Consider the following 16,511-nt stretch of genomic DNA (forward strand, 5'->3'; position numbering starts at 1 on the left):
TGGGGGAAGGTTGGTGGGGGGAGGGACACCACTGCTTGGGGACTAACTGAGCATTAGGCAGCTGGTGGTGAGCAATTGTTTTCATTTGCATCACTTGTCTTACATGGGTTTCATTTTTCTCTCTTTTAGTTATTTTTCGTCTTTTCCTTACAATATTATCAATTTATCAGGGATTGATCAATAAATTTGTCAGGCAAGGATAGAAATAAGATAACTTGACTACTCAGTCTGGTGCCTAATGTTAGTCAAATAGCCTAGGAAAGTAATCTTCATTAATCACAAATTTACAATGGTCCTGTCATTGTCAGCCTACGAGCTAATGATTGCCACAAGTTTGATGTTAAAAAAGTGGAACGTCTAATAGCACAAAGAAACAATTTGCTTGTGACAGAAAAAAGCAATGGGAGAAGATGGTTTATGATACTTTATTTACACTTGAAATAACTTTTATCTAACTCTCTGAATAAATGAGACTCCAAAGGCAGTATAGGAGAATATGATCTTCTATCAATTTGATATTTGTTTTTCTATGTGTGGAAGAACAGTACAAGAAAAAAATTAAAGTACAGTTGAAAATATATATGCATTTATATATATGCACATGAGTGTATATATACATAAATATAGGCACACTTCATCCAGTATCACTACACTTGTGCTACTCCTATCAAATGGCACCCTTTATATTGATAGGGATTTCAAATCATCCCCCAAACTGGAACAGAAATGCCAGTACTTCATTTTGGTTCTAAGCCTTTCCTCCAATGTCGTGACACTTTTGTGGGGATGCATGCACATTTGGGTAACGCTTCCTGTATTCCACTGTACAGACCCTTAGTGTAAGTACTGTGACCAGCACAGGCATCATCAGTAGTCACAGTCACTACATACAGAGACCTATTGGTAACCTTAGCCCAGGAGAGAACAGACTGCACCTTCCCTTTCCCCACGTCACTCACACAGACAGCTGAGCAGCGATGGGCTTCTGCACCAAATGTTGCTCTGCTGTAACCTAGCTCAGTTCAAATCCTGTCATTCCTTTTCTCATTGTTACTAGTAACTGCATCAAACATGGGGAAAAAAAGAGCTTGCTTCACTATTTTCTCTTAACTGAATTCATGGATTGCCACAGAATATACACAAGACCTATTTGAACTGAAAAAAAATCTGCACCATTGAAGAATCTCACTAGCTCTTGCTAAGCATACAGGAAAAGTCAGTCCAGAATCATGTTATTGCAGTCTTTTGGGAGTAGAGAGGGCCATCACTCTGGAATCTGCTCCTGTTCACTGGAGGAGATGCTTTCACTTTGATCCCAGAATGGCTGTATTACTACAGTGCAAATTCAGTGATAACATCATCATATTATTGCAATTTAAGGTAGGTGAATCAGCTGAATCATGATAAATCATTGCATATTCTTATTGCAAAAATCTTATAAAATGTGTTTACTTAAATATTTTATCTGAACTTTAAATGAATACATTCTCTTATTTTGCCTTGGAAGCCACAAAAATTTGTTCATAAGGCTAAGTCTTTAAAATGTCACATCATTAAAGAATGCACAGCACTCAACATCTTACAAATATGTGCACACACATGGTGTAAGTAGTGTCTTAAAATGCTGTGCCTCTACCTAACAGCACTGCTGCTGATTAAGGTCTGTGCATGATTTGGACATGATTCTCAACAAAAAGTATTTACTAGGCATTAACACAACTGAAAAAGGTAAAAGAAAGGTTGTTTTTGTGGAGACAGCACTGCTCTGGGACACCAGACCTAGTTTTAGTACCCTGGATCAACCACAGAGCTTCCCACAGAGTTCCCATTTGGCTTCAGGGGAGATTCTTCACCTACCCTGTGATTCGGTTCCCCAGGAACAAAACAAAGACATTTTCTTATCGCACTGGGATGCTATAAGGACAAAACTGAGTAACTGTGATATGGTCACATGCTAGAGCAGACAGCCACGGAAGTACTTAGACCGACAGTAAGACACACAGCCCAAAAGTTTAACTCAAATTATCTGATACATTCTAAGGGCTCTTATCTTTAAAGGGAAGCCTTTCTATAAGCAAACCAAATGATCTAGTCTCAGGCTAACTCGGCTAAGTGGGATCTTTCTTCTTTCCTTTGAACAGGTTTCAAAGTAAAACAAGATAAGCAGAAGCTCCTTAGAGGACCTATCTTCACAGAGAGCTGGGATGTGACAAGAAGCGCAAAGTATCTCTAATTTCAGGAGCAAAAGCTGTAGTTTGGAAGGGTGAGATGTAGTGTTTACACCCACAATAGATAAAAGAAAGAAATTCCGAGTCCTCAGAGGATGTGCTACAGGGAATTCTTTTCCCTTTGTTTTTCCCTTTGTTTTAAGTGTAGACAGGTGCCAATCAATGAAATATGTATCCTGCAGGAATTTGCTGAAGGATCCCCATAAGACTAAAACATATACCTTTGCTTTCTGAGATGGATCCATTCATGTGTAATTTACAGCTGCTACTAAATAAATTAATCTCCTTGAAAATTATTTTTTATTAATTGATCAGCACAAAAACATACTGCTAGTAAGTTTTTACAAGAGTTGTTTTGGCTGAAAATGTATACTTATTATACTAATTTAAATGCCTATCATGGGTTTTATGACAAAACAATGGCAATATTGAAATGTGAAAACACATTTCTATAAAAAGTATTTTGAAAAGTCAGGATTTCTATCATGATCTTAAATATGACTTATACTGTGTTCAGTAATAACCTCATCCTACTCTCCAATAAGCAGTGCGTGGCTTAACATTTGTGTATGCACATTTTTAACAGACAGTTTTCTGAGTAAATTTAGCAAGTTTTTCTATTCTGAGAAAGACTGTAAGCTGATTATTCTCTCTTAAAGAAAGGCATTTTCCTGCACTGTAGACTGAGACTTAATGATTTGTTCTAAGTATTTGACACTCGTTACCGAGGCAGTTCCCCATCCCGACTATTATTACACAACTATCTTCTCTGCAATGACACACAGTAATTGTGTGTGTGCTCAAACTCCTGTCTCAGTCAGTTTATCATTTTTGTACCAAGGCTCTCTGGAGAGACTTATAGCACCTGCCAGTAGTCCCCTCTCTATAAATATAGACTAACAGCCATCGTTGTTCTTCAGCACACACTGAAGAAAAACAGTTATAGCTTAACAGGTCAGACATGTTTGTATATTACCTCACAAGTTCATGTCCCATCAATACCAACTGTGAATCAGCCTCATCACCTGACATATTTACTGTTCTGCAGATAATAATAGATTTGAATCTCATTCCTCCACTGCTTTGCCACTTGGGTAGATCAGATGTGTGTCTTTTGAAGTCACAGATTTTTTGTCCTAGAACAACAGCACGAAGCAGATTTCCCTGATGCAGATTAATCCAGGAATAAAGTTCAACAAGGGATGATAGTCCAAGTGAGAGATGCGGGTTTTTTCTTTGCATCTTCTTTATTATTTTTTTTTTTATGCTGGTGGGGCATGGGAGAGAGATGTCAGAGAACCCATCTGCATGAGCATGTTTTGATAAGCTGCTCGATATTGACATTTTTCAGTCTCAAAAAAAGGCTCAACTCCATCTCTGTCCAAAATTTCTAAAAAATAATACAGTCACTGTGTAATAGAACATAATGAAAATAAAACGAAAATCATTTCTAGAATTTAAGTACCTAATCTTAACATACTAGTATGGCAGTATTAATCTAGATCTGAAGCAAAATTTTGCCCAGAATTTAACAAGATCTGTAAATTGTGATACATCCTGCATTCAGTTTCCAGTGAGGAACATGACATGCAGCACTTTACTGGTCCAACAATGAGAAAGTTAAACAAATATCAGTCTGGTCAAACAGATCTCAATAAAATAACTAACTCTGATTTAGCATGTGTCATTCAGGAATACCGTTATACACTGTATAACATAAATACAAGGGAAGAATATGCTATATATTCCTTTACTTGTCACTGAACACCCTCAGATATCCATATCTAAGGGGGGGAAAACCCACAAAAAAAGCCAAAGAACATTTATTGCAACTGTAAAACTCCTCATTTAATCTCCTAGCATGATTATGCTATCTAGAAAAAAGTAGGAAAAGGTTCCTTCTACTCTTCCTTCTCTCACATTGCCTGGTTACCTATCCTAAAGCAAAAAAGACCTCTACTAAAAGGCATAGCTTTTCAGATAAATCCCTAGAAATACTGACATTTCTTATAAAATATTTAAATTCAGATTTCAACAGGGAGATGTATCCCAGCTATCTAATGTTTTTAAAACTCTGGGGAAAAGTTGCCCTCTCTATTAAAATCCATTCAATTAATTTAAAACTCCTGTAAATGAATTGTGTGTGATCTTTTGCGACATTCCTCCATCTTTCATGCTAACAGCCCTGGGATATGTAAGTTCAACCAACTTGGCCTGAATCTACTGCAAAACCTCCTCTAAAAGTGGCAGCTGGTAGGGATAGGCCTGGCATCCGGGGTGAAATTAGCGTCGCCTACACTGAATTAGTCCGATATAACATGATGTAACGATCGCAGGAACATTTTTTCTGAGGCTGACAAAGCAAGGCCCTGAGCTCCATCACCTTCCCTCGCCCCCTAATTGAGCGCGGGTAATGAATATACATGTTAACCAGCTCCATTCTTCCTTCTGCGTTTGGCTGTGGCGCTGCCCTGCGGCCTGCGCGCCATTGTTTAACCGAAGGGTGCAGGACATAGGCTGAAGGATTGCTACCCAGATGTTTCAAGCCACCCACAGAAAGTTGTCAATGGGCTATAAATTTGTGAGGGGAGAGGAAGATTTGCAAAAGAATTGGAGGCAACCACGGGGAGAAGCTTGAATAAAAGGAGCTCTGCTGGTGGTACGGTACCAGTAGATGGACAGGCTGAGGGCTTTCCTGTGGCAATCTGTTCCCTGCTAGCCATGAATTTTAACTAGCTGTACACAGAGTGATTGCTTTACTTGTTTAGACTTCTGGTTTTATTGACACACAGCCATGTAGTTAAACAAAGGTCGGAATTACCGAAATGCCATAAACTGCCTACACACAAGCATTCAGAAAAGGAAGCGGCTGGTTTACCGACACGGGGGTTTTTTAAATCCTTGTGCAATCACATTGGGGATTTTCTTTTCTTTTTTCTTTAAATTCCATGTGGTGTTAACTTCCATTAATGATTACATTTCTCTCTTTATGTAAACAATATGTGCTGAATTTTTTACATTTGTTTTAAGTATAGATTACGAAGAAGGAGACAATTTTAATCCTAGACAATTTAGGAAAAAAATTAAGGTCCTGATTCCACCATTTTTCTTCATACTGAGTAAAAACACCCCACTAAAGTTCAAACTGTAGGCTGTCAAACTCAAGACAGGGCAAGCATTTTTATTTCACCGTAAACCAACCACAGTTAGATTGTACCAGCAAGACCCACACGTACATGGATGCCAGCACGTCTTGCACCAGTGGGACTTGGCTGCCCTCCTTTCCCCAGGCCTCTCAGCTCCCCATATTACCTAAACTGGCTCCCACTGCAGTCCAGTTTCTCCTCCAGATTATGTTGTACATACCTACTAATTATCCACTGATTTCCTATTACCTTTATAGGCAGCAGCAGTGGTGCAGAAGACCACTGCTGCCCTTTCCATCAGAGCTGCCTTGATAAGGGGGAGTTGTGTTTCTGACATTATAGTCCAAACAGGAATAGCCACACCTGATTCTAATTTTCCTTAGATTTTCCCTAGTGGATTTATTACCTAAGAACAGAAGCTCTCTGGCTTTTACTCTGGCGCATCACTTTCCTGCATACCATATTGCAAGAAATTGTTGCAAAGGAATTTGCCACCAAGATTATCCTCCTGGGGCTTTTCATGCAGGAGATGGCCCTCAGGTTTGACTTTTTAACTCAAGAATCTTTAAAATTATCTGAAACTAAAATCAATTAAAATCAGCATGATATTAAAGCTTAAGAAAGTTCCAATACATGAACTAAAATTTCAAATATAATAGAATGTATATTAAAGAAAATTACACTGAGAGATAAACTCCTCCTGTTATAATGGTCTCCAGATGATCAATAAAAGCAGGGTGTGGTATCACAGAAGATTGACCAGTGTGTTGGCAGAGAAGGCCTGTGTACTTCATAATAAAAGCCCTTTGGGGTCAGACATCCTTGTTTTTAAACAGTATTATTTATCATCAGAAAGGCAAAAACCTATTATGAAACACAGTAATGGACATTAGGGTTTATGCTTATACACAAGATTGAAATACCTTAAAACACCTGATTTAAAACTAAGGAAGTGCATATCAGAGGTATTTGTTTAATTTACAGCAAAAATCACAGATTGTTCACTTCATATGAGGTCTCACCCGGAAGCCTCCATACAAGACAGCATGACTGCATGACAGAGCACAAATGTCATGCCAACAAACAGTGCCCTTTGGCCATAATACTTATAATATGATCGGAAGGTCCATGGCCAAGATGAACATAACCAAAGATCCCAATTGTATCTAACTCATGCGCTCTGAATTTTATGGAGCATCAAGTTAGCTGATATTTTAAGTTAGAAAAGAACAGTCAGCTCTGGCTATGTAAGGTTTGCTTTCCTTCTCCAGGGTTAAAAATCCTTTCAGATGTTACAGAAGATAAACAAACAGACAAACGAACAAACCATTAGACTGGATCTTGAGGACAAGCAATTTATAGTATTTGTAGTCTTCAAGCCCAGGATGCTCTGATTGTGCATGATGTTCCCTATCCCCTTACATGCCTTCTATAGGCAAATTCAGTGGCTGAGGTTGAGTTTTCAGGTTAGTTTTAAAACCTACATTATACATTTAGGGTAAGATTTTTAAAGACGAGGCATTTTGAAGTACATTACATCTGACTCAAGCTAACAATGAATTTCTCTGTGGTCTTACTGGATGAAAAGGAAGTCTTGGGTGAACCTGTTCTCTTTAATCACAGTGAAATAATACTCTTTGATTTTCAGTGCATGTCATTCACAGTTATTTATAGGACAATGCTGGAAGTCAAAACAGTCATCAAGGGTTAGCAGATATTAGACTTAACATCATACGTTTTCATTAATGGGCTTAAATGAACAAGTAAAGAAATACTCCAGTGATTAGGGCTATTAGAAAACTAGTCACTCATATCAGCCACCAAACACAAGTCTCAAATTTCCATTTAAAAAGTATTTTCTGTCTTAACAAATGATTATTTGGTCACAATATGATTTTCTGAGAACAGCTAAATTATGATGCATCACTAAGTACTGATGGCTTAAAAAAATTAATTGCCTGTGTCAGACTCTTCCTAAAAATCAGGCACTAGAATCTAAGCAGCTAAAACTATTATTTCTACAAATATAGCTGGTTTTAAGCAACATTACAGTCTTTTAAAAGCCCATTGCCATCTGCTCTGTCAAAGTAATAAATGAAGAAGTTGGATTTACATGTGGCACTATGTTAAATGAGGTAAAGTTCAGGACAGAGTTTCACTTCCCAGCAGATGGGGATCTCCCAGCAGGGATGGAAGTCAACAAAGAGGGTAGCAGGGGGTTTCCATAAATTCATGTGATCCCTGGGCAGAACTAAATGGATTAAATAACAAGGACTCTAGGAGTTAAGCTGTATCTTGTTATACCAAGATGTCTCTGCATATTAGGTACACAACAGTTATTCATCCTTTCTTTATACAGTAGAAAAAACATGCTATCTTTTTTTCCTTGAATTTTGAGCTTGTTTTGTGTCACAAAGACAAAGCACAAGACAAACTATAAATCTCTCCTACACAATAAGAAGATATTGAAAAGTCTATGTTATCATAGAGAAAAATAAAAAGTATCTGCAGGTACTATGGTTTCACTCACATGTCCTAAAAATGCTATCATTCATTGTTCATTAATATTTGCATCACAGGGACTTATTGTTAGAGGTTGTAAAAAGTTTTTTCTTATTATTTATCTTTTTCACTGGAAGAGTGGACAATTTTGCTGCAAGTTTCCCTTGTTTTACTAACTTCTATTTATCACCCAGATTCATCTCACTCAAGCAATTTAATGATTAAACGGCAGTGTTTAAAGAATGAAAATATACATGGGAAAATGCTTGGATGAGTACAATACATATCTTTAAAGGTTTTTTGTGTGTAAGAGGGCAAAGAAATCTGTACTGAGAGTTTGGGGGTTTATTTTAGGACCACTGAGCTTGAACAAAAAAATTGAATAGCCAGTATTACAATGCATTACAGTCAACAGATATGTTTGCGTTCAAATAGACATTCATGTTTGCTCCTAACAGCATTCCAAAATAAGTCTCTTGAATGTTTTTATGCTTTGTCTGACATGGCTTCCAACACTCGTTGTAACAAACACCTGATCTGGAGTGCGAGTTTTGAGCTTGGCTTGTTTGTTGGTTTGGGGTTTTTTGTTTAAATTTACTTGCTGAAATCATTCAGTTATTTGCATCATGGGGCTGTAGTATCAAGATCACTGCTTCCTTTACCATAGCATGGCAAGATTGTTCTTTTTTTCACTGTTTCATGGCATTGGATTTTCAGTAGAAGAAAACCTAAATTTGTCTGCGTATGGTTTCTATAGGTCGTATAAACCAGCTATTTGCTGTGCAGCTGATTTGGGATGTTGTATTTCACTTAATTCCAACTCAGACAAACACAAAGAAAGTGTTTGCTCCTGTAGCAGAAGTAACAGATGTTTGTTTAGTCTGAATTATATTTTAATTAAGCAAAATTATTTGAAATTATACTTGGTGTTTATATAGAGATGTGCATGGTTTTAGGCCTAATACAGATGTATGCACATCTAAGCAGATGTATACCTGTACACGAGTTTCAGATGGTTTTAATTAGAGATATCACCACAGGGCCTATGTCACTTGCTTGCCTGACTGCTGAAAAATAGTTTCTTCACTTAGGAATGATGACTGCTTAAATAATATAGAATAATTAATATGAATATTACAGATCTTAAAATATTATTGTTTATGTACTTTTCTGTTATAACACTCTTTTGTACACTTTCTGAGACAAAACCTCATGCAAGAGAATTCATTTCCCGAGACAGCAATGCATTTCCAAAAGTCCTTTGTTAAGATGACAGGCATCAGCCACGTTTTTCCCATGTTACCAAGTCTTTGCATGTAAAGAAGTTTAAGGGGAGGATCTGTTTGTCAAAATGAGTTAACTTCATCATAATCTCAACCAAAATTCTGGCACACATTCATTTTCATGTCTCCTCTAAAAGCGTATGGCAATTTGAACAGCTGTTAACTTTGAACTGACTGGCTTAGGGTCTCCTGAGAAGAAAAAAAAACAAATCCAACAGAAGAGTGTAAGCTGACAGGAACAGACTGCCCAGTCTCTGCAGCAGTAGGACCAATTTCCTACTGCAGAAAAACTGCGAGCCATCCAGCTCCTGACTGATCCCGACCACACAAACACACAGTGGGATATTGCCAGTTGATTTGCTGATGAGCACCTACAGACAAGATAAGGGTGATGTGAGGGTAGAGTCAGGCTACAAGCGCTGAACCTCTTGCACATTTTTGTTTTCACACTCAGCCAGGCTGTCTTCTATATCTGTCTCCCTGCTTCCTAGCATTACTCTGGTTATGAGCGGATGGGATAGCACGTACAGTTTGGGCATTGAATTATGTCCTTCTGCTCCTACTTTGTTTGCAATATGCGTATTTATTTCAAAGAATATTTTTGAAAGCCTCGGGTTGTTTTTTTTTTTTAAGAAAGCTGCAACAATAGAAAGATGGGTCTTTCATTTGCTTCCCCTGAAGTCAGCCTCCAGCTCCTATTGTTTTCAGAAATGAAGGATCAAGTTCATGACATGTTTACAAGACAATACAAAGGAAAAGCAGAAAACATAACAAAAGTATAAATATCTCTATACACCTATCTATATATAAAAGTAAAAACTTTTAAAGCAGTCTGTTTGTTCCTACTTCAAGAAATACACAAATGGTCCTATTAACATCTGAATACACTGTATTGCATTGTTTGACTGAAAGGGAAGGAAAAGAAAAGCAACAGAAAGCTTAAGAGCACTTGAAAAGTGCGATACAGGATTGTGCAGTGCTAGAGAAGGGAATATTGAAGGCAGGCTTGGATCCTGAAGTCATTTTGTGAAAGGTTCTTTGTGTGGACTTCTTCAGCGAGCATGGGGCTGTCTCAGAGCATCTTCCTGACTTCAGAGTGTATCTGAGCTGTGGATCTTCACAGGAACCACAGATGCAAGCTCACGTAGCAGCTTAATCCCTACATGCGCTTAAGCGAACACATGTCCTGAGGCCTCCCCAGTCACTTTTTGGAATGTCTTCCTAGTCTGATTGTATTTTTTTAGCAGTGTCCTGCTTTTATTAGTCTCAAAAGCCCATGCTCCATGATCATAGAGTATTATTCACTGACATGGACTATTTTAAAGTGACTACAATTTGTCAACTGCCCATGAGTGCCTGTGGCTGTCAAAAGTGCCAGGAAGCTTAGTTCATGTCTGAATGCCTTCTGTCTTTTGTAGCTTCTCAGCCCTCGCCATATATCTTCCAAATGTGTATTACAGCTGGGAAAAAGGGCAGCCATAGGTTATAGTTGATAGTCCTGGTATTTTTATGCTGTGATGTAAAACAATTTTACCCTGTCATTTTCCCCTCCAAATAGCCATTGCTATCATAAGTAAGGGTACTTTCAGAACTTCTGCAGTCATTGACTCTCATTACTTCACAACAGAACCTGACATTTTGCTTTAAAATTATTGAAAATTAGTAGTACAATCTAATTAATTTTGTTCAGAAAATAATGCATTTAAATTCTACCTCCCTTCTGGAAAAGGGAGGATTCCAGCCCTAGGAAAAGATAAGTTTTGTTTATATTTTCACCAAGCTATTTTTAAGTGCCTTAGGTTAGACTCATAAGGACTCAGGCAATGGTGAGAAATGCAGGTCATACCTTCTAGACACCTTGCCTCTTATTAGGACCCACCGCCCTGAGTCAAATTAAATTAGATGTCTTGTACAGAACACATGAACAACACATAGTTTTAAAGGAGCCTCCAGAAAAAGCTTAGTCATGAGGCTATACATTACTCTGAGGTGACAGAGTTCGGGCATTAAGCTAGTCATTTAGATGTTAGGCATCATCAAGACTTAGGTAAATACATGCACAGACAGGGGCAGGGCTTTAAGAAACATCACAGACAGATGCCTACCTATTTTGGTCCCTCAAGCACTGAGACGCAGAAAACATATGCTTAAGGTTCTTAAAAGCTTGCGTTAGACCTCCAAATTAGGCAGCAAGGTCTAAAATCTGTCCTAGTCTTTTATCAGATTTAACCTGAAAGTGCTTCAAATGTCAATCGTTACTTGAAGAGAGGTGAGCTGTGCAAAATGATCCAAATATTGCTATTTTAAGGTGGAAACATGCCATTTCAATATTATGACCAGCAGAAAGATGAAACAAAAACACCCACTTTTTAAAAACAGCAGCTACCCAAACATTTCTTTGGTAGTTTAATTATCCCTTATGATTTTCCTTAGGGTCAAACTTCCCTTTACATAGTACATACAGAACTCCATTGAATTTGCTGACAAATGCTATATGCAATGTAACAAAGCTGAAAAACAAAGGAGTTAATGTGATCTTAAAGATGTTCATGAAAGACCTTTTACTTTTTAGATGGCAGATTCCATTGCTTTGACTCAGTGTAAGTCTGTAAAACAAGTTTCAGATGTAACCTACATTATGGTGTCAGGTTAGAAGAAAAATATCTTGTCCAAAAGTGTGCAAAGAATTATAACAATATTTTCCCTCAGCTGGCTACTTGTGAGCAAGATGCTGAAAAGTGGAATTATCACTTCTTGGGAGAAGCTATTTTAAAATTAGTTTTTAATTACATAGTGAAATAAAAGTAAGTCTTACTATTCCAAAAGATAAATTTCATTTAGAAAAATAAAACCCAGAATTTTTTGTTTTTAATTGTTTTTAAAGTTACTTTTGGAAACCATAAAATATATATTTTAAACTTTAAATTTTTACACAGGAATTATCAGTAAAATTGATTCCACTTCATACACTCCAGATCAAGGGCAGAATTGATTCAACTGTCCTATACAGTGTTCGTGATTTTTCATCCAAAGGTGGTTATTTATAGTTAGTGTGAATTTTCACATGCACAATAAAATGGAAGAAAAACATACAAACATTTTCTGTAACTGAGATAAGCCTTTCATCATGAACTTTCCACTCAGCATGGGTGACCAGAACCTAGGAAATGTGATTGTTTCATCAACATTGACCATAAATATCCATTTACACAGATGTAAGTTCAGAACAAATCTGGTAAAGCCCACGAACGTATTCTGGATTTTCAGCAGCCAGTAGAGATGACAGTAGAAGCGTATCCCTGGCTGCCCCTGACAGTGTTTCACTTAAGTGTTATTTAAAACAAATTTCCAGTGCAATAAAGCCTCTCCCCTCTGCAAACGTAAATTATATTTAATATGCCTGGGAACAAGCGAGCCTGCCAAAGTCTGAGGCAAGCCAGCCTTTATGACTTCAGTCCGTTCTCAGCCCTTGATTACAATTTGATTTCCTTTGGCATCAAAAGACAAACTATTTTAGTGAACAATGTTCTTCCTTTACCAAGAGTGAGCTCTAGTTACTTGGCAGAGGGCCTATTTACTTGCAGACAACATGTCCAACCTCCCAGCAATAGCAGACCCGTGGACTTTGATTTAAAGCAGCACAAAGTAAGAAAAACAGAACAGAATGTATATTGCTCACTTGAGAGGCTTATTGTTTAAACGGCCTACTTATCATTAGACTGTGCTCCAATCCTCAACACTTTCTTTTGTGTACTTTATGTCAGACATATGGCCACGTTGGGATGCTGACAGCAGTTTTAACACTGCTGCACTATACATACTACTTGTAATTTGTTCTATCTTATAGCTGGGGCTTTCTTCAAAGAAGAAAGTGAATTTTAAACACTGCTGTTAATAACCGTAACCCTCTGACAAGGAGTTATAAAAGTGATGTGCTTGGAATGATGGCAGAGATCATTCATCTACACTGGGAGGCTCGTAGATGTTAAAGCATTCAAAATGAAGCATCTATTATAGTAAGAAATGAAACCCACAACCGCTCCTGAATTCAGTAACACAAAATAAAATGTTCCCATGCTCTTAACTCCCCCCTCCCACTATGTCACAAGAAACAAAAGAAGGAGAAACACATTTCAAACAGACAAATTTCACTCAGCCTTTTTCTTTACCTCCACCTTTGGGTAACCGTATATCTCCCTTGGGGTTGTGATAGCATGCTTTCCCCCTTCTCATCACTATCTGAGCACCAAGAATGCCCTTTTACCACTTTTTCTGTTTGTTTGTTTTACTTAAGTACCGTAAACCAGATCTAGTGATTAGGAGGGAAGAGCAGGTGAGACAGCACTCCTGTCCCAGGCAGTCCTGCCCTCCCTGTCCAGGCAGGAGCCTTCCTGCCTGCAGAGCAGCACCCGGGTTTCCTCGTTCTTTCCCCTAGATCTTCCCCGGGGCCAAGGTGCCTCCTGAACAGATTGGGCTCTTCTTTGATTTCAACTGAATTCTACACCTTACAAGACCTTATCAGCTCCACTGTAGAGTAAGAGGCTTCCAACAATTATGTTCTTACATTAGAAAATGCTCTTTCATTTGCAGGAAAAAAACATGAAGAAATACCCTGTTTAGGGACTGTTCTGTTTAAAAAATCCTGATAAAAATATTGATGTCAAAGCTGTATTTAATTTTTAATTATTTTTTTTTAAATCAAAAGTGGAACAAAAGAATTACAGGTCTGAATCAGAGCACAATATTTCAGTGCTCTCTAAGCAGAACATATCCATCGATCTACTATTGTTTCGTGAAAATTTCAGTCAGTTTTGGAATTTTAAAAAACACGCTTCAATCTCAGATTTCCCAAAGAATAGACATAGCAAAGTTTAACCAGTTTTGCTCAAGATCAAAATCCAGCTGAACAGAAGAATGAGATTAGGTAACAACCTCCTTCACTACTATAGCAAAGATGCACTAGACTGAAACAGAAATGAACATCACATAATTATAATACCAGGTAAAACAGTCAAAATAATGAGAAAAATCACATGTTTACTTATCCTGTTGAAAAATTCAAAAGCACATTGGTGAGGAAAGGGAGAAAGGGAGAGAGAGGGGATTATATATGTGTCTGAGCTGTTATTGATAGCAAAAATGAAATTGCATAAGATCATTACGGTCTTGAGCATCGTGTCACTGTCATGACAAATAAAGAATAAGGTCTGGGAAAAAAAAAAATGTCTCCTGTGCACTCTCAAGATTGTCATAAGTAATAAAAGGAAAGTGCAGCTGGGTGTGCGTTCTGAGAACATGCTCATTCTGAGTCTGCTGGAGTAGAACAAGAAGGTAGGCTGGAAGGAAATAATGTTATTATATCTCAGCTGGAAAATTCCTGTAATATTTAAGGGAAATATCAGGAAAAAATCTACAGGGATTTTTTTAACCATTCCCAGATTTATTGAGAAATAAGAGCAATATAGGGTAATTCAAAAATGCTGAAGGATTATTACTGTGTAGGTTTTAGGATAAATTTTGCAGAAGTGTAATTTATTTTATATGGAATTTTACTGAGCTAACCCCAATGAAATATGGCAGATTTGATTTGCTGGCATAACTCTCAGAAATCTCTGGATTGCTTGTTGGTTTTGGCAAACAGGGGTAATTGGAGAATCGCTATACTGCAGCCATACTCTCTTTTCCCTTAAACATGGGGATAGTCAGATACCTCAAAAACTAGCTAAGCAGGATTGTGCACAATTTAACAAAGAGTAATATTCAGAGCCAATGTTTATGCCCCTGTCACATTGACATGATCCATGTGAAGCACTGTGCCGATGTTCCTCTGCAGCGAGACAGATTGTCAGGCATGAATTTACTCTAAGGGCATTTATGTCTAGGTTTTTCTATCAGTGAAAAACCACAGAAAGTCAGAGAAACCATCAAGCAGATGCTTTCTTGGATCACTCACCTGTGCTTTGAGAGACTTGAATCTAAATAATCTCTCTTGTAACTTCACAGAGGCAGTAATGTGAACTTTATAAGAGACTACCCTTAGCCGCTAGTTACTGAATGTTATGTTACTGAATATCACTTTACTGGTCCACATCATTCTCCCGGTTAGAGGAATTCCATTTTGCTCACTGGACAGAAAGAGCTGCTGTGTCCCAGTGTTTAAGACATATACCCAGGATGCGGGTGCAAGTCCCAGCTCCAACTACTACCTCATTACTTACGTGAAATAAAACTCCAACAGCTTGATGGCTGGAGCTCTCACCAAGTTGAATATGAAGTCCTGACATTAAAATAAAGGACTTGGGTACAGCTTGTTACAGTCAACTCGAACATGCTACTTCAAGGACAAAACCCAGAAATCAGCGCAAGCAGAGTATGCTGTGTATGTATATTTTATGCATTAAGCTCACAGGAGGCAGCAGTAGATGAAGGGTGCATTTGAGTTGCCCTGTTTTGGAGGCTGGGAATCTTTTGTTTCAGTTAGGAAACCTACTGTGGGATGGCCAGCAGGCACAGTGGCTAAGGCACCATCCAAGCTGCATACGCTTAGACACTCTAACATTGACAAGGTTGACAAGTGGATCAGTGCAGCTGATGATGACTTTGAGGGTGTCAGTTATGCCTAAAGGTGAACCTGGGCACTTTTTAGGGAGAGGTAGGTGCCTTACATCTTTCAGACTCTGGACTGCAGGTGACAACGGTTCCTCCACATACAGAAGTACAAAATTAATAAACTTTAAACAGTGATTTGGACAAGTACAAGGAGAGCTAAAACTGAACCAGCCCTGCATCCTCCCTATCTCAGTGGTCTCCATCACCCTTAAAAATACTCTTTTCTCACGCTTCCAAAGCTCATTCACATTCTAAGCAAAGAAGAAAATTACGATCACACCACCATTTTAAAACTTCAATTACAAGAGCCAAATTCATCCCTGATGTGATCTCATTAGCTTAATGAGATTACACCAGGGATGTAATTGTCCCAAGGACTAAATTAAATGAAAAGTAATATATGTTTTTTGTAAAATCCTGTAATATACTTTCATTAACTTTGTTCCCCTAACCACATATTTAACCTCTCTTTCTCTCTCTACACACATTGTCAGTGTAAATGCAGCTCATCACCTAGGTAAGATTAAGCACATTAACTACATGAAGGAGTCAGCATGCTGAATTTACCTATTAATCTTTTCTCCCACCCTCTTAACGGACTGATTCCAACTCCATAAAGCAAAAAGCAAATATTGCTTCTCCCCATAATGAAAAGTTTAAAAAAAAGACTTTGGGTACCAGGTGCATTTTTTAATTATTTTTTTTTCTTCATTCTTTCTCCCTCTCTATCTCCTTCAAACTGG

Source organism: Phalacrocorax carbo, chromosome 1, assembly GCF_963921805.1.
Source record: "Phalacrocorax carbo chromosome 1, bPhaCar2.1, whole genome shotgun sequence".
NCBI classification, from domain to species: Eukaryota; Metazoa; Chordata; class Aves; order Suliformes; family Phalacrocoracidae; genus Phalacrocorax; species Phalacrocorax carbo.